At 38.9% G+C, this 26,722-nt stretch overlaps 2 long non-coding RNA genes across 5 annotated transcripts; both read right to left on the bottom strand.

Annotated features, from left to right (window-relative positions):
• Positions 1-5,368: 5,368 nt before the first annotated feature.
• Positions 5,369-7,651, bottom strand: LOC116726829 (uncharacterized). Of its 4 annotated transcripts, none has more exons than XR_004340678.1 (4): positions 6,411-7,651; positions 6,191-6,308; positions 5,901-5,965; positions 5,369-5,793 (listed from the first exon to the last, which is right to left on the bottom strand). It is a non-coding gene; the product is annotated as an uncharacterized LOC116726829 (long non-coding RNA). The 4 variants fall into 4 exon arrangements; XR_004340679.1 differs by having other exon boundaries at positions 6,232-6,308; XR_004340676.1 differs by lacking the exon at positions 5,369-5,793 and having other exon boundaries at positions 5,818-5,965.
• Positions 7,652-16,161: 8,510 nt separating this feature from the next.
• On the bottom strand, positions 16,162-18,378 carry LOC116726837 (uncharacterized). Its single transcript, XR_004340692.1, has 4 exons — positions 17,137-18,378; positions 16,958-17,034; positions 16,623-16,691; positions 16,162-16,519 (listed from the first exon to the last, which is right to left on the bottom strand). It is a non-coding gene; the product is annotated as an uncharacterized LOC116726837 (long non-coding RNA).
• Positions 18,379-26,722: the final 8,344 nt, after the last annotated feature.

The raw sequence follows: 26,722 nt of genomic DNA, 5'->3' as shown, positions 1-26,722 counted from the left end.
CTTGACAAAACAAAGTCGGGACTTAAAGTCATCCTGGTCTTCGTTATCAGCCTCGTCGTCACTTGAGCTGGTAGAAGAGTTACCACTAGAGCTAGTAGAAGAACTACAACTAGAGCCGGCAGTACCGGCATTACCTACCTCGTCTTCCTCGGCTTCATTTGACCACAACTTACCGTGATCCTTACCATTATCTGGATGTCCCTCCAACATTGGGGATCCATCTGCTGGAAGCGCCATGGTATGGGCTGTGAAGGAAAGAAACAAAGCAAAAAAAGCTACAATTCAGTATCCAGACCTTCACAAAAGTCCAAAGCAATGTTTAGAGACAACACTGAAATACCAACAATACAATAACCCAGGTTTGTGAATGTGTTTGTTTTTCTTGAATATATTTAATGAACAATATTATTGCTATGCCATTGTGTATGATTATACAATAAGGACGGGAATTAAGAGATAAAACAAATATAGTTTATCGTTAGTCACAAACAACAGCAAAAAATACAATTTTACATAAAAACCACAACAATAAACTCTAAAACTCAATGATCAAACATGTATGGACCATCGTCACTCAGACAAACGAACTTGCAGCTTCACCTTGGTACCAATCAGTCATTAGAGACAACAAATCAAATTTAGACTTATTGGTAATTCACCCCTAACCATAAACTCTTAAACATTTGGAAACATAAATTAAAGAGCTATAAAGTGTGTTTAGGATGTCTTAATAGCTAATGAAACACCTGTAATCTAATATTATTCCATTAGTGTGAATAAAATAAAACTGCAACAAGTTACTCAGTTTACCCTTATATAACAACCCATCCTCACAAATCTTTGATGCTCAGGTACAATTTATCATTCTTAACAATAGCCAGGGATAAGATATGTTATCCATTCATAATTATTACACTTAAATCACTGCTTACACAATTTTAATATTTAAAAGTATCAAAGTTTAAAAATATATGTTTCTAATAGCATTTGTAAATTACCAAAATGTTAATTGTAGTAAATCAAACTAAATTCCTTTGAGCTCCACAATTTTTCACAATCACAAAGACAGCTAGTCTGACACCCCATCAGTACTACCTTCATACTCCCACATATAGCCAACAGCAGAAATGTACACCTGTAAAATTAATTAAGTTTAAAGATTGGGGATCTAAATAAACAGGCCGACATAAGTAGCCCTTCCTCCGTTTCCAGGGGTTCCCTCCTACAAAAATAATATTGCTTATTTTTTTAGAAATCCATATCCAGTGTTAAAATGGCCATTATATTTTGTCTGGAGATAAAATAATTAAAATAATAATCTGCATCCCTTATGTGTGCATGATGCCTCAAAGTCTTATTATCACATGTTAATATTACTCCAAATGGGTCAGTTATGGTTGAAGGTAGTGTTATGAAATTCATTACATCAGTCTGAAGATCATGGCTGCACACAACCCAGCAAGAAACTCAGATGAATGTTCACACAATTATATTTCTCCAAATGCTTCTTTCAATATTACCATCTCCATGGAGACAAAAACATCAACAAAATGGATTCTCTAAAAGTAATCCTCTCAAACTACAATAAAATGTTTTCCAATCACCACACCACTATTAATATTGCCGACTCTTTCTGAAAACGTAATCAGCGTGAAAATATATTACAGCTCCAAATATGCAAATGACCAACACAGCATTTCATAAACAACTAATTATTCAAAACTCCTCTTTCTTAGAAAAATAAAACTAAACAATAATAAGTTTAAACCTAAACTACTTAGAAATAGTTCAGGAGAAATATATATCTAAAAACTTTTCTAATATTCAAGCATTAAGGTTTTATTTCAAGCAACGTATCCAAGGAGACCAAATGTGTTTTTGAGGCATTTTCTGAAACCTGGTCCAGGCACTGACTTCTTATTCCAAAGATCTGAATAAATCAAAACCGATCTTCTAAAACCAGAAGTAACTTTTTAAACCACATAAGCAGTGTTAAACCCCCCACATTCTCACCAAAAATGTTAAGTAACGAAGTAATCACAACTGGATTCACTGAAACCGAGATCAATGTGTTTCTAATGAATTTTAACATTCACTGTTAACATTCAACTAACTTCTGAAAATGATACGTCACTAAAATGCAATGGAGCAAAACACTGGTTTTCCTGGTCTTAAGTAATTACAATAAACTAAATAATTTAGTTACTTTGTGAAATCAACAGGCACACATTGATTGTTCTTTAAAGACTTTTTCTAAGAATAAAGTTGTGTGTTATTGTTTAATCAATGTATCCATGGAGACGACAAACATTTTTCAAAAAGCTGGTTCCAAACCTTCTTTCAAACCAAAACAACTCCAGTCAGCATTACTGACATTTTCCAGAATTTCAAATAACCAGCATATAAATCACAAAACAAATTCAATTAAGTCACAAATACGTTGCACCCCAAAAATGCTAATTATATTTTCCTAGACAGAGTTGTAGTTTCCAAAAATGAACATCAAAGCTGACTTTAACCAACTCAAATAATGTTTTTTTTCTTTTAAATTTAGTTCACCATGTAATAAAACTAAACGCATATATTAAAGTCTATCATTAGATAGTAGGAGGCACACGTTTGAAAAGTGTTTCTTAATTTTTTATTGAAGTCATTTTAAATTATGTCACCAACGTATCCATGGAAACTAAATATGTTTTTATGGGCTTTTTTTTTAAAAATGAAAAAGAACCATCCAGTTCACCAAAAATTGGACACCAAAGTCATCAAAACTGATTTTTTACAAAGAAATCATAATTTTGTTTGTTAAAATCAAACAAACACACACTTATAATGCTTATTACTGGGGCGACAGTGGTAGGAGTTTGCCCTGCAATGGTCCGCCTCTGTCGTTGTGTCCTTGAGCAAGACACTTCTCCCACCTTTAGCTGGAGTTTATTGTTGGCATGACATAACATCGGTGGGTACAATCCATTAGCTTATTATCTTCAGTGTGTGAACGTGTGCATGAATGGAAATTTTATGTAAAGCGTCTTCGAGTGTCCTAATAAGCCGCTAGTCTGATGTGATTACCATGGAAACCACGTGTGTTTGTCCGGGCATTTTTCAAAAAATTGGACAGAAATCTTACCGTTTGTTTTTTTTCCCCAAACAAGCACAACAGTTTTCTCAAACACCAGTGTTAATATCCCAGACATTTATCCACAAATGTCAATAAGCTAACACATAAGTCACAAAACTATTTAAATTAACTCACAAATTTGTTTCACCCCACAAATGCAAGAGACCTATTAAAGCTATATATTTCAAAGAAGTCATCAAAATTTCAAAGAATTGGACACCAAAGTCAGCAAACCTGATACTCTTAGATTAAATATCACCATTGTTGTTTTTTCAAATCAATTCATGTATCCTGGCTATGCAAAAAAATTACAATACAAATCAGATCAACATGTCCCTTTCTTGAAAGAAATAATTAAATTAAACAATTAAAATATAGGCTATTATGAAAGTAAATTCTATTTTTTTGAATGTTTTTTCAAAAATAATATTAAATATTTAACGTATTTCATTTATCGTATCCATGGAAACGGAATGTTTATCATGGCATTTTTCAAAAAATAACGGTCAAAAACCAAGATCATTTTCGAGACATTTAATTTAACTAATTTGACTATAATTAAGTAAAATACATATATTTATTGACTCACTACACCACAGTTTAACATTCCTGACATTTCCAGCGAAATTCAGTTCAGAAAAAGGCTCATTAGTTAAGAACATCTATGCTAGCAAAGAATGCTACTTGTCTTTTTTTCTACAGAAGTCAGTATTTCTTTAAAACACACACAAACACAAAATAAACTAAACAAGTCACTAATATCTTAGTAATAATTTGCTTTCGTTTATTAAAAATAATAGAAGAATGATTTTAACCTTCCAGCTGGTCACCCTGTTGGTCCTCCTCCTCCTCCTTCTTCTTCTTCTTCTGGTCAGGAACCGTCTGTCGCAGGTTTGTTATCCACGGGCTTCTTCAGCAAGTGCGTATTTCAGCAAGTGCTTCTTTAGCAAGTTTTGCACAGCAGACTTTTCAACAAGCTCAAACCTTCCGAGGCTGTAAAGGCTCCTTCAGGCGTCTCTCTCAAAAGTCCCGTCGCAAAGGGGAAAGAACTCAGAAGGTCAGCGTCATTTATAGGCTTGAGGACGCTAACGTCGTTTCCATGACATTCATTGACGAACGCACCCACTGGCGCGTGAGAGAACTTGGACCACAAATAACGCAGATAATACAAGTATCGCGTTATCTTGTTTATCACTCCGTATGCTGCCACCTACTGGCCAACTAGTGTAAAGATTAGATTAAAGATTTTATTGGCTATAGTGACCTTTATTTGACAGAGAATTGATAGGAAAGAGGGTAATGAGAGAAGGGGGAAGACATGCGGCAAAGGTCGCCAGGCAGGGAATCGAACCTGCGACAGCCGCGTCGACGACTAAGGCCTCTATATGTGGGTTGTGCTTAACCCCTGCGCCACCACAGCACGCCCCAATGACATTTTTAAAACTTACACGACTGGTGTGACATTATATTTCTGCTTTTATTCTTAACTATGTCAGTTTCGGACCTATAAATGAGAAAACTTCTCTCTGTCACAAAACATGGATTGGAAGAAAAATTCAATTCAAAAATACTTTATTGATCCAAATTACATAATCAGCTTCAGAAAAATACTTTGCAAAAACATTTGAAACAAACAAACAAAAAAACAGAAAAATATGTTAATTTAAAAAAAATATCTAATTCTGAATAACATCCAGGTTTTTAAATAACTTTTTCCCTTTTGTTTCTATTTAGTCTTCATATCCAGAGCTGTTTTGGTCAAAAGCTCGTACTTTCAAATAAAACTGAATTCTGCACTGAACCTGAAGCCTCACATCCTTCTTGCTGTGGCAAAAAAAAACCCTTACAAAAACCAGCATCTCATCGTTGTACCTGCATGTAATTAGAGCCACACAAAGTAATTGGGTGACACGCGTGTGCTGCCTTACATAACATTTAAACACAAAAAAACGAGAACTCGTTTTTTTGTGTGGGTTGTTTGTCCTTGAAACAACCCACTTGTCACTGCTTATAAAAGTTTCAATTTAGAAACTAAACGAGTCAAAAAACAAATAAATAAATAAATAAATCTGTTGCAGAAAGATATGGATTTTCCTCTGGGAAATTGAAAAATGTGTAATCCACGAAGGAAAAAGAGCGTTCTCTGGGTAACATTTCTACCCAACCTTTCAGTGAATCAGTTGAAGCTAAGGGTCGAAGGTCAACATCAGGATACTTCTTCAGTGTGACTGGCTTGTGTTAGTTTTTAAGATGTGAATTTTGTATTGATGTAACTACAAATTAATTAACACTTACTAAAAAAAATAAATTTCTTTTAATCCTGTTCTCCAGTTTGTGCTTTGATCAGTCATGAAGTTCTATTAAAAATGTGGGCGTTCCTTTAATATATAATGTTTCCACAAATGATTATGGTAAAAAAAAGAAAGACTTCAGAAATAACAGATTGAAAGAAGAACATTTTATTAAACTCAAGAGTTACAGCAGTGATACATTTTGTGTTGTGGAGCATTAATAATAAAAACAACAACAAATAGAAAACAAATCTGCCTTCTAACTATTTATTCTGACATTTTGTTTTGGCTCTTGAATAATCAGAATCTCGTCTCCAGCCAGGCACCAGAAATCTCGCTGTCCGCTTCTCGAGTCATTGATGTTTTGACAGCAGAGTCGAGCTAAGGAAACAGAAGAACAAACTTGAGAAACGCAAAGTCCAACGCACGTTATTAAATGCTGAAACTTTTCTGAGATGTCTCAGCAGCTTCAGTTTCTGCTCACCTACCTGTTACATCCAGAGTAATGGTGTCAGCTGAGGTCCATCTCCCCAGCGGTCGGTCTGCCTCAAACCTGTCACAACGGGGGGGAATTTAATGAGAATTGTTTACTGCACTGTATGTATAAAAGTGTTGTAGCGTTGCTCACTGTAAATCAACTTTTTGCACATTAAAATTTGTTTCTTTTATTTGCTTATATGATCTAACAGGAAGCAAAACCAAGGTTTCAATTCTTGAATAATTAAGAAAATAATCTCAACTATAGAAAAGTTAAGGTTGTAAAAAATGTATTTAGTACCAACAGATGGTGTGTAAACCTGGGGCCACTGGATCGTCTACCTTTTTTGGCAGGCAGAGTATTTTCGTTTCAGTCCTCAGTCCTCTCTGTCTTCTCTCGCCTGATTGGTCCAGTGATGCTGGGGAGTCATCACATGATCAGACACACATTCCTTAATCTCTGTCTAAATGACAGATTATTGAAAGAGATTTTCTGATCAAAGTCATCATCATGTCCTCACCTTTCCCACAAGCTGTTACAACCAGTAGATCAGCAGGTGGAGCAGGTCTTCTGCTTTAATTGTTGGTCAACTCCAGTCATCACATGAGTTCACAGAGAAATGAAATAAAGAGAGAAGATAAAGTGAAGGAGGAAAATATGCATGGACAGCAGACAGTTTCTAACTTTCAGTTCAGCTCTCCGCAGCTATATTTGAAATGATTAATCATGTTGTGTAGATATAAATGTTCTTACTTTTTTTAGTCAACTGGGTTCTCTTATCTTCCTCCACCTGACTGGTGGTGTTGAAGGAGGAGGATTACAGGCGGAGCTGGTCTTCTGCTTTAATTGTTGGTCAACTCATGTCATGTGACATGAGTTGATGTAGAAATGAAATCCAGAGAAAAGACAACAGGGTTAACAAATAGAATATACATGGACAGAAGGAAGAACAATTTTGAAATTTGACCTCAATTTCTTCCATATTTAAAATGAAAATAAGTTTCTTACTTTTTTTGTCAACTGGGTTCTCTTATCTTCCTCCACCTGACTGGTGGTGCTGAAGGTGGAGGATTACAGGCGGAGGAGATCCAACCTGGGACGACCAGAGAATCAGAGATCTGAGAAGTCTGAACCCGAACCAGAGACTAGTTTGGTATTTTTTTAATGTCTATTCATCTTCTGTGATTTTGCTGTGTTGCAACACATGAACATGCTGTTAGCCATATAAACTATTTGTTTCATGAGATTAATAGTTTATCTACATAAAACTTTACTCCACATGCTCTCCATTTCCTTTCCTCCGATCCTGTTCTCTAGTGTCTCTCTGAATAAAAACTTTTAATTAAATCCTTCAATCATAAATTCTGTCTATGTTCTCCTTTGTCTTCTAATTTCTTATTGTCCTGATGCTTTAATTTGGTTTCTAATACAACATGTTGTCAGGCAAGCATTCCTTACTTAATGTAAACTTTAACTCTACATGGTTGAACAGTTTCTAAATTACTAATAGTGAATTTCTATTTCTACTTTTATTTAGTAAAGCTGATGGTCCCCACCACCAGCAGGAGGCAAGCAGTATCATGTGAATGTGGAAAAACGTACGAGCAGCGTGAAAAACAAGGGGTCCAGAAGGACAGGAACCACATGGACGACGACGAAAGGATCCAGCGATGAGCAGCTAAAACCTGAAAGATTAAAAACTTGGAGACTGGATTAGTGGAGGAACAGGATAGAACAATTTACTATATCGGAGAGCACAGCGTGGGGAAGAACCGCTATTTTCACCCTGAAACATGGGGGAGTTGAGAAGAAATCGCAAAGATGAAGAAACCTCCGGTGCAAGGCGCTACCTAAGGCTTCCTCAGACCTGCCAGGATCCTCACCATCTAAAATGCTACATCTAGCAGCGGGATAAAGAACAGCCCCGGTGCAAGGCGCTACGTAAGGCTTCCACGGGCTTGCTAGAAACCCATTGGCTTTAATTTTAAAAAAACCCAAAAAACAGAGAAATGATGATGTCCTAATGTGACTTCCCAAATAGGTCTTCAGTTTTTACGGATCCCAATCTAATCAGAGTCACTTAAAACGTAGCGAGGTCTAAACCACACGTGTCTGGAACTCGCTCTTGCTGTCGTTCCACCAGATGTTGAAGGTGTTGGTTCCTCTTCTTTGTCCTTTTCAGTCTCCATCCGGAAACGGAAGTCAGGGGATGACAAAGTTGGATTTTCACGGTGTGTTGATGGTGAAGGACTGACGTCAGGGGATGAAAGAAAAGGATCCTCTTGCATCGTCCCTCGTAAGGGACTGTGGATAGGGGATAACAAAACAGGAAGTTTACGCACCATTCTATATGAGGGACTGAGGACAGGGGATGACAGACCAGGATCCTCACACGCTGTCCTTGGTGAGGGACTGTGGATAGGGGATAACAAAACAGGAAGTTTACGCGCCATTCTATACGAGGGACTGAGGACGGGGGATGACAGACCAGGATCCCCACACGACGTCCTTGGTGAGGGACTGTGGATAGGGGATAACAAAACAGGAAGTTTACGCGCCATTCTATATGAGGGACTGAGGACAGGGGATGACAGACCAGGATCCTCACACGCTGTCCTTGGTGAGGGACTGTGGATAGGGGATAACAAAACAGGAAGTTTACGCGCCATTCTATACGAGGGACTGAGGACGGGGGATGACAGACCAGGATCCCCACACGACGTCCTTGGTGAGGGACTGTGGATAGGGGATAACAAAACAGGAAGTTTACGCGCCATTCTATATGAGGGACTGAGGACAGGGGATGACAGACCAGGATCCTCACACGCTGTCCTTGGTGAGGGACTGTGGATAGGGGATAACAAAACAGGAAGTTTACGCGCCATTCTATATGAGGGACTGAGGACAGGGGATGACAGACCAGGATCCCCACACGACGTCCTTGGTGAGGGACTGAGGATAGGGGATGACAGACCAGGATCCCCACACGACGTCCTTGGTGAGGGACTGAGGACAGGGGATGAGAGACCAGGATCCTCACACGACGTCCTTAGTGAGGGACTGAGGACAGGGGATGAGAGACCAGGATCCTCACACGACGTCCTTGGTGAGGGACTGAGGACAGGGGATGAGAGACCAGGATCCTCACACGACGTCCTTGGTGAGGGACTGAGGACAGGGGATAACAGAATAGGATCTTCATGGTCTGTCTTTCGGTATGGAATGAACAGAGGGGTTGATGGAATGGGCTCGTCCTCCCATTCTTTACCATATCTCCATGCCATCCTTCTGCCGATACTTTGAAGGACCTCGTCCCAAATGGGATCTTCATTATACCACTGTGCCGTCTTGGCTGGGAGCTCCTCTTTAGCAACAGTGTCTCTAGTCCTCTTGGCTGGGGGCTCCTCTTCAGCAACACTGTCCCTGGTCCTCTTGGAGGGGAGCACATATTCAGTTTGATTCTCCCTGATCCTCTTGGCAGAGGGCTCCTGTCCAGCATCATCACTATTCCTGGTCCTCTTGGCTGGGAGTTTCACTTCAGTAACGCTGGCCCTGGTCTTCTTGGCAGAGGGCTCCTGTCTAGCATCATCACTATTCCTGGTCCTCTTGGCTGGGAGTTTCACTTCAGTAACACTGTCCCTGGTCTTCTTGGCAGGGAGCTCCTTTTCAGCAAGAGTGTCCTTACTCCTCTTGGCTGGGGGCTCCTCTTTAGCAACAGTGTCCCTGGTCCTCTTTCCGTTTATGCCAGTCACAGATGTCGCATGAGTCACGTCCTCTTTCGAACCTACCTGATCACTAGGCTTTGATGGTGTGTCATCCTCCTTCGCATCATTCACCTTCTTTGGAATTCTAATGGCGCGGCAAAAAGTCACTAAATTTCTCCAACCTGCCAGAGGTTGTGGCGGGGCACTGACAGAACTGGAGTCCTCTGGATGCAAAATGGGCTCTTCTGGTTTGTCAAGTTCAGATGTGACTTCAAAGCTGGAAGGAAGCGCTGTACCAAAACTAGGCTTTGATGGTGGGTCATCCTCCTTCACATCATCCAACTTCTTTGCCGTTCTCTTGGCACGGCCGGAAGTACAAGAAGCCACTAAATTTCTCCAACCTGCCAGAGGTTGTGGCGAGGCACTGATAGGAGTGGAGTCCTCTGGACACAAAATGGGCTCTTCTGGTTTGTCAAGTCCACATGTGAATTTAAAGCTGGAAGGAAGCACTGTACCAAAACTAAGCTTTGATGGTGGGTCGTGTTCCTTCGCAGAATCCACCTTCTGTGTAGTGCTCCTGGCGCGGCCGGAAGTCAAAGAAGCCCCGTCCTCTTCCAAACCTACCTGATGATGTTGCGAGGTACCGATAGGTCTGGGGTTCTCTGGACACAAAATGGGCTCTTCCTGTTTGTCAAGTCCAGATGCGAATTCAAGTGAAGTACAGGGAGCCTTGTCTTCTTGAGGCTTCTGAGCTACCCCAATGTCTTGTTTGTATTTGAAATTTTGGGGAAGAATCTCAAGCAGCTGTGACGCAGCACTGGCACGGTCCACTGTTGAACTACTCTTAGCGGCGCCCCGCTGAACAACCGTCGAATTGTGATGTTTCAATGACTGTTGAAGCTTTCCTACAATGACCTTGACAAAACAAAGTCGGGACTTAAAGTCATCCTGGTCTTCGTTATCAGCCTCGTCGTCACTTGAGCTGGTAGAAGAGTTACCACTAGAGCTAGTAGAAGAACTACAACTAGAGCCGGCAGTACCGGCATTACCTACCTCGTCTTCCTCGGCTTCATTTGACCACAACTTACCGTGATCCTTACCATTATCTGGATGTCCCTCCAACATTGGGGATCCATCTGCTGGAAGCGCCATGGTATGGGCTGTGAAGGAAAGAAACAAAGCAAAAAAAGCTACAATTCAGTATCCAGACCTTCACAAAAGTCCAAAGCAATGTTTAGAGACAACACTGAAATACCAACAATACAATAACCCAGGTTTGTGAATGTGTTTGTTTTTCTTGAATATATTTAATGAACAATATTATTGCTATGCCATTGTGTATGATTATACAATAAGGACGGGAATTAAGAGATAAAACAAATATAGTTTATCGTTAGTCACAAACAACAGCAAAAAATACAATTTTACATAAAAACCACAACAATAAACTCTAAAACTCAATGATCAAACATGTATGGACCATCGTCACTCAGACAAACGAACTTGCAGCTTCACCTTGGTACCAATCAGTCATTAGAGACAACAAATCAAATTTAGACTTATTGGTAATTCACCCCTAACCATAAACTCTTAAACATTTGGAAACATAAATTAAAGAGCTATAAAGTGTGTTTAGGATGTCTTAATAGCTAATGAAACACCTGTAATCTAATATTATTCCATTAGTGTGAATAAAATAAAACTGCAACAAGTTACTCAGTTTACCCTTATATAACAACCCATCCTCACAAATCTTTGATGCTCAGGTACAATTTATCATTCTTAACAATAGCCAGGGATAAGATATGTTATCCATTCATAATTATTACACTTAAATCACTGCTTACACAATTTTAATATTTAAAAGTATCAAAGTTTAAAAATATATGTTTCTAATAGCATTTGTAAATTACCAAAATGTTAATTGTAGTAAATCAAACTAAATTCCTTTGAGCTCCACAATTTTTCACAATCACAAAGACAGCTAGTCTGACACCCCATCAGTACTACCTTCATACTCCCACATATAGCCAACAGCAGAAATGTACACCTGTAAAATTAATTAAGTTTAAAGATTGGGGATCTAAATAAACAGGCCGACATAAGTAGCCCTTCCTCCGTTTCCAGGGGTTCCCTCCTACAAAAATAATATTGCTTATTTTTTTAGAAATCCATATCCAGTGTTAAAATGGCCATTATATTTTGTCTGGAGATAAAATAATTAAAATAATAATCTGCATCCCTTATGTGTGCATGATGCCTCAAAGTCTTATTATCACATGTTAATATTACTCCAAATGGGTCAGTTATGGTTGAAGGTAGTGTTATGAAATTCATTACATCAGTCTGAAGATCATGGCTGCACACAACCCAGCAAGAAACTCAGATGAATGTTCACACAATTATATTTCTCCAAATGCTTCTTTCAATATTACCATCTCCATGGAGACAAAAACATCAACAAAATGGATTCTCTAAAAGTAATCCTCTCAAACTACAATAAAATGTTTTCCAATCACCACACCACTATTAATATTGCCGACTCTTTCTGAAAACGTAATCAGCGTGAAAATATATTACAGCTCCAAATATGCAAATGACCAACACAGCATTTCATAAACAACTAATTATTCAAAACTCCTCTTTCTTAGAAAAATAAAACTAAACAATAATAAGTTTAAACCTAAACTACTTAGAAATAGTTCAGGAGAAATATATATCTAAAAACTTTTCTAATATTCAAGCATTAAGGTTTTATTTCAAGCAACGTATCCAAGGAGACCAAATGTGTTTTTGAGGCATTTTCTGAAACCTGGTCCAGGCACTGACTTCTTATTCCAAAGATCTGAATAAATCAAAACCGATCTTCTAAAACCAGAAGTAACTTTTTAAACCACATAAGCAGTGTTAAACCCCCACATTCTCACCAAAAATGTTAAGTAACGAAGTAATCACAACTGGATTCACTGAAACCGAGATCAATGTGTTTCTAATGAATTTTAACATTCACTGTTAACATTCAACTAACTTCTGAAAATGATACGTCACTAAAATGCAATGGAGCAAAACACTGGTTTTCCTGGTCTTAAGTAATTACAATAAACTAAATAATTTAGTTACTTTGTGAAATCAACAGGCACACATTGATTGTTCTTTAAAGACTTTTTCTAAGAATAAAGTTGTGTGTTATTGTTTAATCAATGTATCCATGGAGACGACAAACATTTTTCAAAAAGCTGGTTCCAAACCTTCTTTCAAACCAAAACAACTCCAGTCAGCATTACTGACATTTTCCAGAATTTCAAATAACCAGCATATAAATCACAAAACAAATTCAATTAACTCACAAATACGTTGCACCCCAAAAATGCTAATTATATTTTCCTAGACAGAGTTGTAGTTTCCAAAAATGAACATCAAAGCTGACTTTAACCAACTCAAATAATGTTTTTTTTCTTTTAAATTTAGTTCACCATGTAATAAAACTAAACGCATATATTAAAGTCTATCATTAGATAGTAGGAGGCACACGTTTGAAAAGTGTTTCTTAATTTTTTATTGAAGTCATTTTAAATAATGTCACCAATGTATCCATGGAAACTAAATATGTTTTTCTGGGCTTTTTTTAAAAAAATGAAAAAGAACCATCCAGTTTACCAAAAATTGGACACCAAAGTCATCAAAACTGATTTTTTACAAAGAAATCATTATTTTGTTTGTTAAAATCAAACACACACACACACACTTATAATGCTTATTACTGGGGCGACAGTGGTAGGAGTTTGCCCTGCAATGGTCCGCCTCTGTCGTTGTGTCCTTGAGCAAGACACTTCTCCCACCTTTAGCTGGAGTTTATTGTTGGCATGACATAACATCGGTGGGTACAATCCATTAGCTTATTATCTTCAGTGTGTGAACGTGTGCATGAATGGAAATTTTATGTAAAGCGTCTTCGAGTGTCCTAATAAGCCGCTAGTCTGATGTGATTACCATGGAAACCACGTGTGTTTGTCCGGGCATTTTTCAAAAAATTGGACAGAAATCTTACCGTTTGTTTTTTTTCCCCAAACAAGCACAACAGTTTTCTCAAACACCAGTGTTAATATCCCAGACATTTATCCACAAATGTCAATAAGCTAACACATAAGTCACAAAACTATTTAAATTAACTCACAAATTTGTTTCACCCCACAAATGCAAGAGACCTATTAAAGCTATATATTTCAAAGAAGTCATCAAAATTTCAAAGAATTGGACACCAAAGTCAGCAAACCTGATACTCTTAGATTAAATATCACCATTGTTGTTTTTTCAAATCAATTCATGTATCCTGGCTATGCAAAAAAATTATAATACAAATCAGATCAACATGTCCCTTTCTTGAAAGAAATAATTAAATTAAACAATTAAAATATAGGCTATTATAAAAGTAAATTCTATTTTTTTGAATGTTTTTTCAAAAATAATATTAAATATTTAACGTATTTCATTTATCGTATCCATGGAAACGGAATGTTTATCATGGCATTTTTCAAAAAATAACGGTCAAAAACCAAGATCATTTTCGAGACATTTGTCGTTAATTTAACTAATTTGACTATAATTAAGTAAAATACATATATTTATTGACTCACTACACCACAGTTTAACATTCCTGACATTTCCAGCGAAATTCAGTTCAGAAAAAGGCTCATTAGTTAAGAACATCTATGCTAGCAAAGAATGCTACTTGTCTTTTTTTTCTACAGAAGTCAGTATTTCTTTAAAACACACACAAACACAAAATAAACTAAACAAGTCACTAATATCTTAGTAATAATTTGCTTTCGTTTATTAAAAATAATAGAAGAATGATTTTAACCTTCCAGCTGGTCACCCTGTTGGTCCTCCTCCTCCTCCTTCTTCTTCTTCTTCTGGTCAGGAACCGTCTGTCGCAGGTTTGTTATCCACGGGCTTCTTCAGCAAGTGCGTATTTCAGCAAGTGCTTCTTTAGCAAGTTTTGCACAGCAGACTTTTCAACAAGCTCAAACCTTCCGAGGCTGTAAAGGCTCCTTCAGGCGTCTCTCTCAAAAGTCCCGTCGCAAAGGGGAAAGAACTCAGAAGGTCAGCGTCATTTATAGGCTTGAGGACGCTAACGTCGTTTCCATGACATTCATTGACGAACGCACGCACTGGCGCGTGAGAGAACTTGGACCACAAATAACGCAGATAATACAAGTATCGCGTTATCTTGTTTATCACTCCGTATGCTGCCACCTACTGGCCAACTAGTGTAATGACTTAAATTTTTTTTTTTTTTCTCCAAAGAGTTTTTGCTGCGCTAGTGGCTCGTATTTTTTCTACAGTAGGCAGACAGGAAGGAGGGTGAGGAGAGGGGGGAAGACATGCAGCAAAGGTCGTCGGGACCGGGAGTCGAACCCGCGAAGTCCGCGCCGAGGACTAAAGCCTCCAAGCGTGGGGCGTGCTAACCCCCTGCGCCACCACAGCACGCCCCTTTTTTTAAAGATTTTATTGGCTATAGTGACCTTTATTTGACAGAGAATTGATAGGAAAGAGGGTAATGAGAGAAGGGGGAAGACATGCGGCAAAGGTCGCCAGGCAGGGAATCGAACCTGCGACAGCCGCGTCGACGACTAAGGCCTCTATATGTGGGTTGTGCTTAACCCCTGCGCCACCACAGCACGCCCCAATGACATTTTTAAAACTTACACGACTGGTGTGACATTATATTTCTGCTTTCATTCTTAACTATGTCAGTTTCGGACCTATAAATGAGAAAACTTCTCTCTGTCACAAAACATGGATTGGAAGAAAAATTCAATTCAAAAATACTTTATTGATCCAAATTACATAATCAGCTTCAGAAAAATACTTTGCAAAAACATTTGAAACAAACAAACAAAAAAACAGAAAAATATGTTAATTTAAAAAAAATATCTAATTCTGAATAACATCCAGGTTTTTAAATAACTTTTTCCCTTTTGTTTCTATTTAGTCTTCATATCCAGAGCTGTTTTGGTCAAAAGCTCGTACTTTCAAATAAAACTGAATTCTGCACTGAACCTGAAGCCTCACATCCTTCTTGCTGTGGCAAAAAAAAACCCTTACAAAAACCAGCATCTCATCGTTGTACCTGCATGTAATTAGAGCCACACAAAGTAATTGGGTGACACGCGTGTGCTGCCTTACATAACATTTAAACACAAAAAAACGAGAACTCGTTTTTTTGTGTGGGTTGTTTGTCCTTGAAACAACCCACTTGTCACTGCTTATAAAAGTTTCAATTTAGAAACTAAACGAGTCAAAAAACAAATAAATAAATCTGTTGCACAAAGATATGGATTTTCCTCTGGGAAATTGAAAAATGTGTAATCCACGAAGGAAAAAGAGCGTTCTCTGGGTAACATTTCTACCCAACCTTTCAGTGAATCAGTTGAAGCTAAGGGTCGAAGGTCAACATCAGGATACTTCTTCAGTGTGACTGGCTTGTGTTAGTTCTTAAGATGTGAATTTTGTATTGATGTAACTACAAATTAATTAACACTTACTAAAAAAAATAAATTTCTTTTAATCCTGTTCTCCAGTTTGTGCTTTGATCAGTCATGAAGTTCTATTAAAAATGTGGGCGTTCCTTTAATATATAATGTTTCCACAAATGATTATGGTAAAAAAAAAAATGACAGCAGAAATAACAGATTGAAAGAAGAACATTTTATTAAACTCAAGAGTTACAGCAGTGATACATTTTGTGTCGTGGAGCATTAATAATAAAAACAACAACAAATAGAAAACAAATCTGCCTTCTAACTATTTATTCTGACATTTTGTTTTGGCTCTTGAATAATCAGAATCTCGTCTCCAGCCAGGCACCAGAAATCTCGCTGTCCGCTTCTCGAGTCATTGATGTTTTGACAGCAGAGTCGAGCTAAGGAAACAGAAGAACAAACTTGAGAAACGCAAAGTCCAACGCACGTTATTAAATGCTGAAACTTTTCTGAGATGTCTCAGCAGCTTCAGTTTCTGCTCACCTACCTGTTACATCCAGAGTAATGGTGTCAGGTGAGGTCCATCTCCCCAGCGGTCGGTCTGCCTCAAACCTGTCACAACGGGGGGGAATTTAATGAGAATTGTTTACTGCACTGTATGTATAAAAGTGTTGTAGCGTTGCTCACTGTAAATCAACTTTTTGCACATTAAAATTTGTTTCTTTTATTTGCTTATATGATCTAACAGGAAGGAAAACCAAGGTTTCAATTCTTGAATAATTAAGAAAATAATCTCAACTATAGAAAAGTTAAGGTTGTAAAAAATGTATTTAGTACCAACAGATGGTGTGTAAACCTGGGGCCACTGGATCGTCTACCTTTTTTGGCAGGCAGAGTATTTTCGTTTCAGTCCTCAGTCCTCTCTGTCTTCTCTCGCCTGATTGGTCCAGTGATGCTGGGGAGTCATCACATGATCAGACACACATTCCTTAATCTCTGTCTAAATGACAGATTATTGAAAGAGATTTTCTGATCAAAGTCATCATCATGTCCTCACCTTTCCCACAAGCTGTTACAACCAGTAGATCAGCAGGTGGAGCAGGTCTTCTGCTTTAATTGTTGGTCAACTCCAGTCATCACATGAGTTCACAGAGAAATGAAATAAAGAGAGAAGATAAAGTGAAGGAGGAAAATATGCATGGACAGCAGACAGTTTCTAACTTTCAGTTCAGCTCTCCGCAGCTATATTTGAAATGATTAATCATGTTGTGTAGATATAAATGTTCTTACTTTTTTTAGTCAACTGGGTTCTCTTATCTTCCTCCACCTGACTGGTGGTGTTGAAGGAGGAGGATTACAGGCGGAGCTGGTCTTCTGCTTTAATTGTTGGTCAACTCATGTCATGTGACATGAGTTGATGTAGAAATGAAATCCAGAGAAAAGACAACAGGGTTAACAAATAGAATATACATGGACAGAAGGAAGAACAATTTTGAAATTTGACCTCAATTTCTTCCATATTTAAAATGAAAATAAGTTTCTTACTTTTTTTGTCAACTGGGTTCTCTTATCTTCCTCCACCTGACTGGTGGTGCTGAAGGTGGAGGATTACAGGCGGAGGAGATCCAACCTGGGACGACCAGAGAATCAGAGATCTGAGAAGTCTGAACCCGAACCAGAGACTAGTTTGGTATTTTTTTAATGTCTATTCATCTTCTGTGATTTTGCTGTGTTGCAACACATGAACATGCTGTTAGCCATATAAACTATTTGTTTCATGAGATTAATAGTTTATCTACATAAAACTTTACTCCACATGCTCTCCATTTCCTTTCCTCCGATCCTGTTCTCTAGTGTCTCTCTGAATAAAAACTTTTAATTAAATCCTTCAATCATAAATTCTGTCTATGTTCTCCTTTGTCTTCTAATTTCTTATTGTCCTGATGCTTTAATTTGGTTTCTAATACAACATGTTGTCAGGCAAGCATTCCTTACTTAATGTAAACTTTAACTCTACATGGTTGAACAGTTTCTAAATTACTAATAGTGAATTTCTATTTCTACTTTTATTTAGTAAAGCTGATGGTCCCCACCACCAGCAGGAGGCAAGCAGTATCATGTGAATGTGGAAAAACGTACGAGCAGCGTGAAAAACAAGGGGTCCAGAAGGACAGGAACCACATGGACGACGACGAAAGGATCCAGCGATGAGCAGCTAAAACCTGAAAGATTAAAAACTTGGAGACTGGATTAGTGGAGGAACAGGATAGAACAATTTACTATATCGGAGAGCACAGCGTGGGGAAGAACCGCTATTTTACCCTGAAACATGGGGGAGTTGAGAAGAAATCGCAAAGATGAAGAAACCTCCGGTGCAAGGCGCTACCTAAGGCTTCCTCAGACCTGCCAGGATCCTCACCATCTAAAATGCTACATCTAGCAGCGGGATAAAGAACAGCCCCGGTGCAAGGCGCTACGTAAGGCTTCCACGGGCTTGCTAGAAACCCATTGGCTTTAATTTTAAAAAAACCCAAAAAACAGAGAAATGATGATGTCCTAATGTGACTTCCCAAATAGGTCTTCAGTTTTTACGGATCCCAATCTAATCAGAGTCACTTAAAACGTAGCGAGGTCTAAACCACACGTGTCTGGAACTCGCTCTTGCTGTCGTTCCACCAGATGTTGAAGGTGTTGGTTCCTCTTCTTTGTCCTTTTCAGTCTCCATCCGGAAACGGAAGTCAGGGGATGACAAAGTTGGATTTTCACGGTGTGTTGATGGTGAAGGACTGACGTCAGGGGATGAAAGAAAAGGATCCTCTTGCATCGTCCCTCGTAAGGGACTGTGGATAGGGGATAACAAAACAGGAAGTTTACGCACCATTCTATATGAGGGACTGAGGACAGGGGATGACAGACCAGGATCCTCACACGCTGTCCTTGGTGAGGGACTGTGGATAGGGGATAACAAAACAGGAAGTTTACGCGCCATTCTATACGAGGGACTGAGGACGGGGGATGACAGACCAGGATCCCCACACGACGTCCTTGGTGAGGGACTGTGGATAGGGGATAACAAAACAGGAAGTTTACGCGCCATTCTATATGAGGGACTGAGGACAGGGGATGACAGACCAGGATCCTCACACGCTGTCCTTGGTGAGGGACTGTGGATAGGGGATAACAAAACAGGAAGTTTACGCGCCATTCTATACGAGGGACTGAGGACGGGGGATGACAGACCAGGATCCCCACACGACGTCCTTGGTGAGGGACTGTGGATAGGGGATAACAAAACAGGAAGTTTACGCGCCATTCTATATGAGGGACTGAGGACAGGGGATGACAGACCAGGATCCTCACACGCTGTCCTTGGTGAGGGACTGTGGATAGGGGATAACAAAACAGGAAGTTTACGCGCCATTCTATATGAGGGACTGAGGACAGGGGATGACAGACCAGGATCCCCACACGACGTCCTTGGTGAGGGACTGAGGATAGGGGATGACAGACCAGGATCCCCACACGACGTCCTTGGTGAGGGACTGAGGACAGGGGATGAGAGACCAGGATCCTCACACGACGTCCTTAGTGAGGGACTGAGGACAGGGGATGAGAGACCAGGATCCTCACACGACGTCCTTGGTGAGGGACTGAGGACAGGGGATGAGAGACCAGGATCCTCACACGACGTCCTTGGTGAGGGACTGAGGACAGGGGATAACAGAATAGGATCTTCATGGTCTGTCTTTCGGTATGGAATGAACAGAGGGGTTGATGGAATGGGCTCGTCCTCCCATTCTTTACCATATCTCCATGCCATCCTTCTGCCGATACTTTGAAGGACCTCGTCCCAAATGGGATCTTCATTATACCACTGTGCCGTCTTGGCTGGGAGCTCCTCTTTAGCAACAGTGTCTCTAGTCCTCTTGGCTGGGGGCTCCTCTTCAGCAACACTGTCCCTGGTCCTCTTGGAGGGGAGCACATATTCAGTTTGATTCTCCCTGATCCTCTTGGCAGAGGGCTCCTGTCCAGCATCATCACTATTCCTGGTCCTCTTGGCTGGGAGTTTCACTTCAGTAACGCTGGCCCTGGTCTTCTTGGCAGAGGGCTCCTGTCTAGCATCATCACTATTCCTGGTCCTCTTGGCTGGGAGTTTCACTTCAGTAACACTGTCCCTGGTCTTCTTGGCAGGGAGCTCCTTTTCAGCAAGAGTGTCCTTACTCCTCTTGGCTGGGGGCTCCTCTTTAGCAACAGTGTCCCTGGTCCTCTTTCCGTTTATGCCAGTCACAGATGTCGCATGAGTCACGTCCTCTTTCGAACCTACCTGATCACTAGGCTTTGATGGTGTGTCATCCTCCTTCGCATCATTCACCTTCTTTGGAATTCTAATGGCGCGGCAAAAAGTCACTAAATTTCTCCAACCTGCCAGAGGTTGTGGCGGGGCACTGACAGAACTGGAGTCCTCTGGATGCAAAATGGGCTCTTCTGGTTTGTCAAGTTCAGATGTGACTTCAAAGCTGGAAGGAAGCGCTGTACCAAAACTAGGCTTTGATGGTGGGTCATCCTCCTTCACATCATCCAACTTCTTTGCCGTTCTCTTGGCACGGCCGGAAGTACAAGAAGCCACTAAATTTCTCCAACCTGCCAGAGGTTGTGGCGAGGCACTGATAGGAGTGGAGTCCTCTGGACACAAAATGGGCTCTTCTGGTTTGTCAAGTCCACATGTGAATTTAAAGCTGGAAGGAAGCACTGTACCAAAACTAAGCTTTGATGGTGGGTCGTGTTCCTTCGCAGAATCCACCTTCTGTGTAGTGCTCCTGGCGCGGCCGGAAGTCAAAGAAGCCCCGTCCTCTTCCAAACCTACCTGATGAATGTTGCGAGGTACGATAGGTCTGGGGTAAGCTGGTAAAACGATAGGTCTGGGGGTTCTCTGTAAGAAAATGGGGCTCTTCCTGTTTGTCAAGGTCCAGAGGACTATTCAAGTGAAGTTACAGGGAGCCTTGTCTTCTCTGAGGCTTCTGAGCTACCCCAATGTCTTGTTTGTTTTGAAATTTTGGGGAAGAATCTCAAGCAGTGGCCCAAAGAGTTTTTGCTGCGCTAGTGGCTCGTATTTTTTCTACAGTAGGCAGACAGGAAGGAGGGTGAGGAGAGGGGGGAAGACATGCAGCAAAGGTCGTCGGGACCGGGAGTCGAACCCGCGAAGTCCGCGCCGAGGACTAAAGCCTCCAAGCGTGGGGCGTGCTAACCCCCTGCGCCACCACAGCACGCCCCTTTTTTTAAAGATTTTATTGGCTATAGTGACCTTTATTTGACAGAGAATTGATAGGAAAGAGGGTAATGAGAGAAGGGGGAAGACATGCGGCAAAGGTCGCCAGGCAGGGAATCGAACCTGCGACAGCCGCGTCGACGACTAAGGCCTCTATATGTGGGTTGTGCTTAACCCCTGCGCCACCACAGCACGCCCCAATGACATTTTTAAAACTTACACGACTGGTGTGACATTATATTTCTGCTTTCATTCTTAACTATGTCAGTTTCGGACCTATAAATGAGAAAACTTCTCTCTGTCACAAAACATGGATTGGAAGAAAAATTCAATTCAAAAATACTTTATTGATCCAAATTACATAATCAGCTTCAGAAAAATACTTTGCAAAAACATTTGAAACAAACAAACAAAAAAACAGAAAAATATGTTAATTTAAAAAAAATATCTAATTCTGAATAACATCCAGGTTTTTAAATAACTTTTTCCCTTTTGTTTCTATTTAGTCTTCATATCCAGAGCTGTTTTGGTCAAAAGCTCGTACTTTCAAATAAAACTGAATTCTGCACTGAACCTGAAGCCTCACATCCTTCTTGCTGTGGCAAAAAAAAACCCTTACAAAAACCAGCATCTCATCGTTGTACCTGCATGTAATTAGAGCCACACAAAGTAATTGGGTGACACGCGTGTGCTGCCTTACATAACATTTAAACACAAAAAAACGAGAACTCGTTTAACTCGTTTAATTAACAGAAAAATGGATGGATGGATGGGAAGAATCTCAAGCAGCTGTGACGCAGCACTGGCACGGTCCACTGTTGAACTACTCTTAGCGGCGCCCCGCTGAACAACCGTCGAATTGTGATGTTTCAATGACTGTTGAAGCTTTCCTACAATGACCTTGACAAAACAAAGTCGGGACTTAAAGTCATCCTGGTCTTCGTTATCAGCCTCGTCGTCACTTGAGCTGGTAGAAGAGTTACCACTAGAGCTAGTAGAAGAACTACAACTAGAGCCGGCAGTACCGGCATTACCTACCTCGTCTTCCTCGGCTTCATTTGACCACAACTTACCGTGATCCTTACCATTATCTGGATGTCCCTCCAACATTGGGGATCCATCTGCTGGAAGCGCCATGGTATGGGCTGTGAAGGAAAGAAACAAAGCAAAAAAAGCTACAATTCAGTATCCAGACCTTCACAAAAGTCCAAAGCAATGTTTAGAGACAACACTGAAATACCAACAATACAATAACCCAGGTTTGTGAATGTGTTTGTTTTTCTTGAATATATTTAATGAACAATATTATTGCTATGCCATTGTGTATGATTATACAATAAGGACGGGAATTAAGAGATAAAACAAATATAGTTTATCGTTAGTCACAAACAACAGCAAAAAATACAATTTTACATAAAAACCACAACAATAAACTCTAAAACTCAATGATCAAACATGTATGGACCATCGTCACTCAGACAAACGAACTTGCAGCTTCACCTTGGTACCAATCAGTCATTAGAGACAACAAATCAAATTTAGACTTATTGGTAATTCACCCCTAACCATAAACTCTTAAACATTTGGAAACATAAATTAAAGAGCTATAAAGTGTGTTTAGGATGTCTTAATAGCTAATGAAACACCTGTAATCTAATATTATTCCATTAGTGTGAATAAAATAAAACTGCAACAAGTTACTCAGTTTACCCTTATATAACAACCCATCCTCACAAATCTTTGATGCTCAGGTACAATTTATCATTCTTAACAATAGCCAGGGATAAGATATGTTATCCATTCATAATTATTACACTTAAATCACTGCTTACACAATTTTAATATTTAAAAATATCAAAGTTTAAAAATATATGTTTCTAATAGCATTTGTAAATTACCAAAATGTTAATTGTAGTAAATCAAACTAAATTCCTTTGAGCTCCACAATTTTTCACAATCACAAAGACAGCTAGTCTGACACCCCATCAGTACTACCTTCATACTCCCACATATAGCCAACAGCAGAAATGTACACCTGTAAAATTAATTAAGTTTAAAGATTGGGGATCTAAATAAACAGGCCGACATAAGTAGCCCTTCCTCCGTTTCCAGGGGTTCCCTCCTACAAAAATAATATTGCTTATTTTTTTAGAAATCCATATCCAGTGTTAAAATGGCCATTATATTTTGTCTGGAGATAAAATAATTAAAATAATAATCTGCATCCCTTATGTGTGCATGATGCCTCAAAGTCTTATTATCACATGTTAATATTACTCCAAATGGGTCAGTTATGGTTGAAGGTAGTGTTATGAAATTCATTACATCAGTCTGAAGATCATGGCTGCACACAACCCAGCAAGAAACTCAGATGAATGTTCACACAATTATATTTCTCCAAATGCTTCTTTCAATATTACCATCTCCATGGAGACAAAAACATCAACAAAATGGATTCTCTAAAAGTAATCCTCTCAAACTACAATAAAATGTTTTCCAATCACCACACCACTATTAATATTGCCGACTCTTTCTGAAAACGTAATCAGCGTGAAAATATATTACAGCTCCAAATATGCAAATGACCAACACAGCATTTCATAAACAACTAATTATTCAAAACTCCTCTTTCTTAGAAAAATAAAACTAAACAATAATAAGTTTAAACCTAAACTACTTAGAAATAGTTCAGGAGAAATATATATCTAAAAACTTTTCTAATATTCAAGCATTAAGGTTTTATTTCAAGCAACGTATCCAAGGAGACCAAATGTGTTTTTGAGGCATTTTCTGAAACCTGGTCCAGGCACTGACTTCTTATTCCAAAGATCTGAATAAATCAAAACCGATCTTCTAAAACCAGAAGTAACTTTTTAAACCACATAAGCAGTGTTAAACCCCCACATTCTCACCAAAAATGTTAAGTAACGAAGTAATCACAACTGGATTCACTGAAACCGAGATCAATGTGTTTCTAATGAATTTTAACATTCACTGTTAACATTCAACTAACTTCTGAAAATGATACGTCACTAAAATGCAATGGAGCAAAACACTGGTTTTCCTGGTCTTAAGTAATTACAATAAACTAAATAATTTAGTTACTTTGTGAAATCAACAGGCACACATTGATTGTTCTTTAAAGACTTTTTCTAAGAATAAAGTTGTGTGTTATTGTTTAATCAATGTATCCATGGAGACGACAAACATTTTTCAAAAAGCTGGTTCCAAACCTTCTTTCAAACCAAAACAACTCCAGTCAGCATTACTGACATTTTCCAGAATTTCAAATAACCAGCATATAAATCACAAAACAAATTCAATTAACTCACAAATACGTTGCACCCCAAAAATGCTAATTATATTTTCCTAGACAGAGTTGTAGTTTCCAAAAATGAACATCAAAGCTGACTTTAACCAACTCAAATAATGTTTTTTTTCTTTTAAATTTAGTTCACCATGTAATAAAACTAAACGCATATATTAAAGTCTATCATTAGATAGTAGGAGGCACACGTTTGAAAAGTGTTTCTTAATTTTTTATTGAAGTCATTTTAAATAATGTCACCAATGTATCCATGGAAACTAAATATGTTTTTCTGGGCTTTTTTTAAAAAAATGAAAAAGAACCATCCAGTTTACCAAAAATTGGACACCAAAGTCATCAAAACTGATTTTTTACAAAGAAATCATTATTTTGTTTGTTAAAATCAAACACACACACACACACACACTTATAATGCTTATTACTGGGGCGACAGTGGTAGGAGTTTGCCCTGCAATGGTCCGCCTCTGTCGTTGTGTCCTTGAGCAAGACACTTCTCCCACCTTTAGCTGGAGTTTATTGTTGGCATGACATAACATCGGTGGGTACAATCCATTAGCTTATTATCTTCAGTGTGTGAACGTGTGCATGAATGGAAATTTTATGTAAAGCGTCTTCGAGTGTCCTAATAAGCCGCTAGTCTGATGTGATTACCATGGAAACCACGTGTGTTTGTCCGGGCATTTTTCAAAAAATTGGACAGAAATCTTACCGTTTGTTTTTTTTCCCCAAACAAGCACAACAGTTTTCTCAAACACCAGTGTTAATATCCCAGACATTTATCCACAAATGTCAATAAGCTAACACATAAGTCACAAAACTATTTAAATTAACTCACAAATTTGTTTCACCCCACAAATGCAAGAGACCTATTAAAGCTATATATTTCAAAGAAGTCATCAAAATTTCAAAGAATTGGACACCAAAGTCAGCAAACCTGATACTCTTAGATTAAATATCACCATTGTTGTTTTTTCAAATCAATTCATGTATCCTGGCTATGCAAAAAAATTATAATACAAATCAGATCAACATGTCCCTTTCTTGAAAGAAATAATTAAATTAAACAATTAAAATATAGGCTATTATAAAAGTAAATTCTATTTTTTTGAATGTTTTTTCAAAAATAATATTAAATATTTAACGTATTTCATTTATCGTATCCATGGAAACGGAATGTTTATCATGGCATTTTTCAAAAAATAACGGTCAAAAACCAAGATCATTTTCGAGACATTTGTCGTTAATTTAACTAATTTGACTATAATTAAGTAAAATACATATATTTATTGACTCACTACACCACAGTTTAACATTCCTGACATTTCCAGCGAAATTCAGTTCAGAAAAAGGCTCATTAGTTAAGAACATCTATGCTAGCAAAGAATGCTACTTGTCTTTTTTTTCTACAGAAGTCAGTATTTCTTTAAAACACACACAAACACAAAATAAACTAAACAAGTCACTAATATCTTAGTAATAATTTGCTTTCGTTTATTAAAAATAATAGAAGAATGATTTTAACCTTCCAGCTGGTCACCCTGTTGGTCCTCCTCCTCCTCCTTCTTCTTCTTCTTCTGGTCAGGAACCGTCTGTCGCAGGTTTGTTATCCACGGGCTTCTTCAGCAAGTGCGTATTTCAGCAAGTGCTTCTTTAGCAAGTTTTGCACAGCAGACTTTTCAACAAGCTCAAACCTTCCGAGGCTGTAAAGGCTCCTTCAGGCGTCTCTCTCAAAAGTCCCGTCGCAAAGGGGAAAGAACTCAGAAGGTCAGCGTCATTTATAGGCTTGAGGACGCTAACGTCGTTTCCATGACATTCATTGACGAACGCACGCACTGGCGCGTGAGAGAACTTGGACCACAAATAACGCAGATAATACAAGTATCGCGTTATCTTGTTTATCACTCCGTATGCTGCCACCTACTGGCCAACTAGTGTAATGACTTAAATTTTTTTTTTTTTTCTCCAAAGAGTTTTTGCTGCGCTAGTGGCTCGTATTTTTTCTACAGTAGGCAGACAGGAAGGAGGGTGAGGAGAGGGGGGAAGACATGC

The sequence above is a fragment of the Xiphophorus hellerii genome, chromosome 10 (genome assembly GCF_003331165.1).
Source record: "Xiphophorus hellerii strain 12219 chromosome 10, Xiphophorus_hellerii-4.1, whole genome shotgun sequence".
In the NCBI taxonomy this organism is placed as follows: domain Eukaryota; kingdom Metazoa; phylum Chordata; class Actinopteri; order Cyprinodontiformes; family Poeciliidae; genus Xiphophorus; species Xiphophorus hellerii.
Note: the sequence above shows the minus strand (reverse complement) of the source record. Positions and strands in the feature narration are given on the sequence as shown.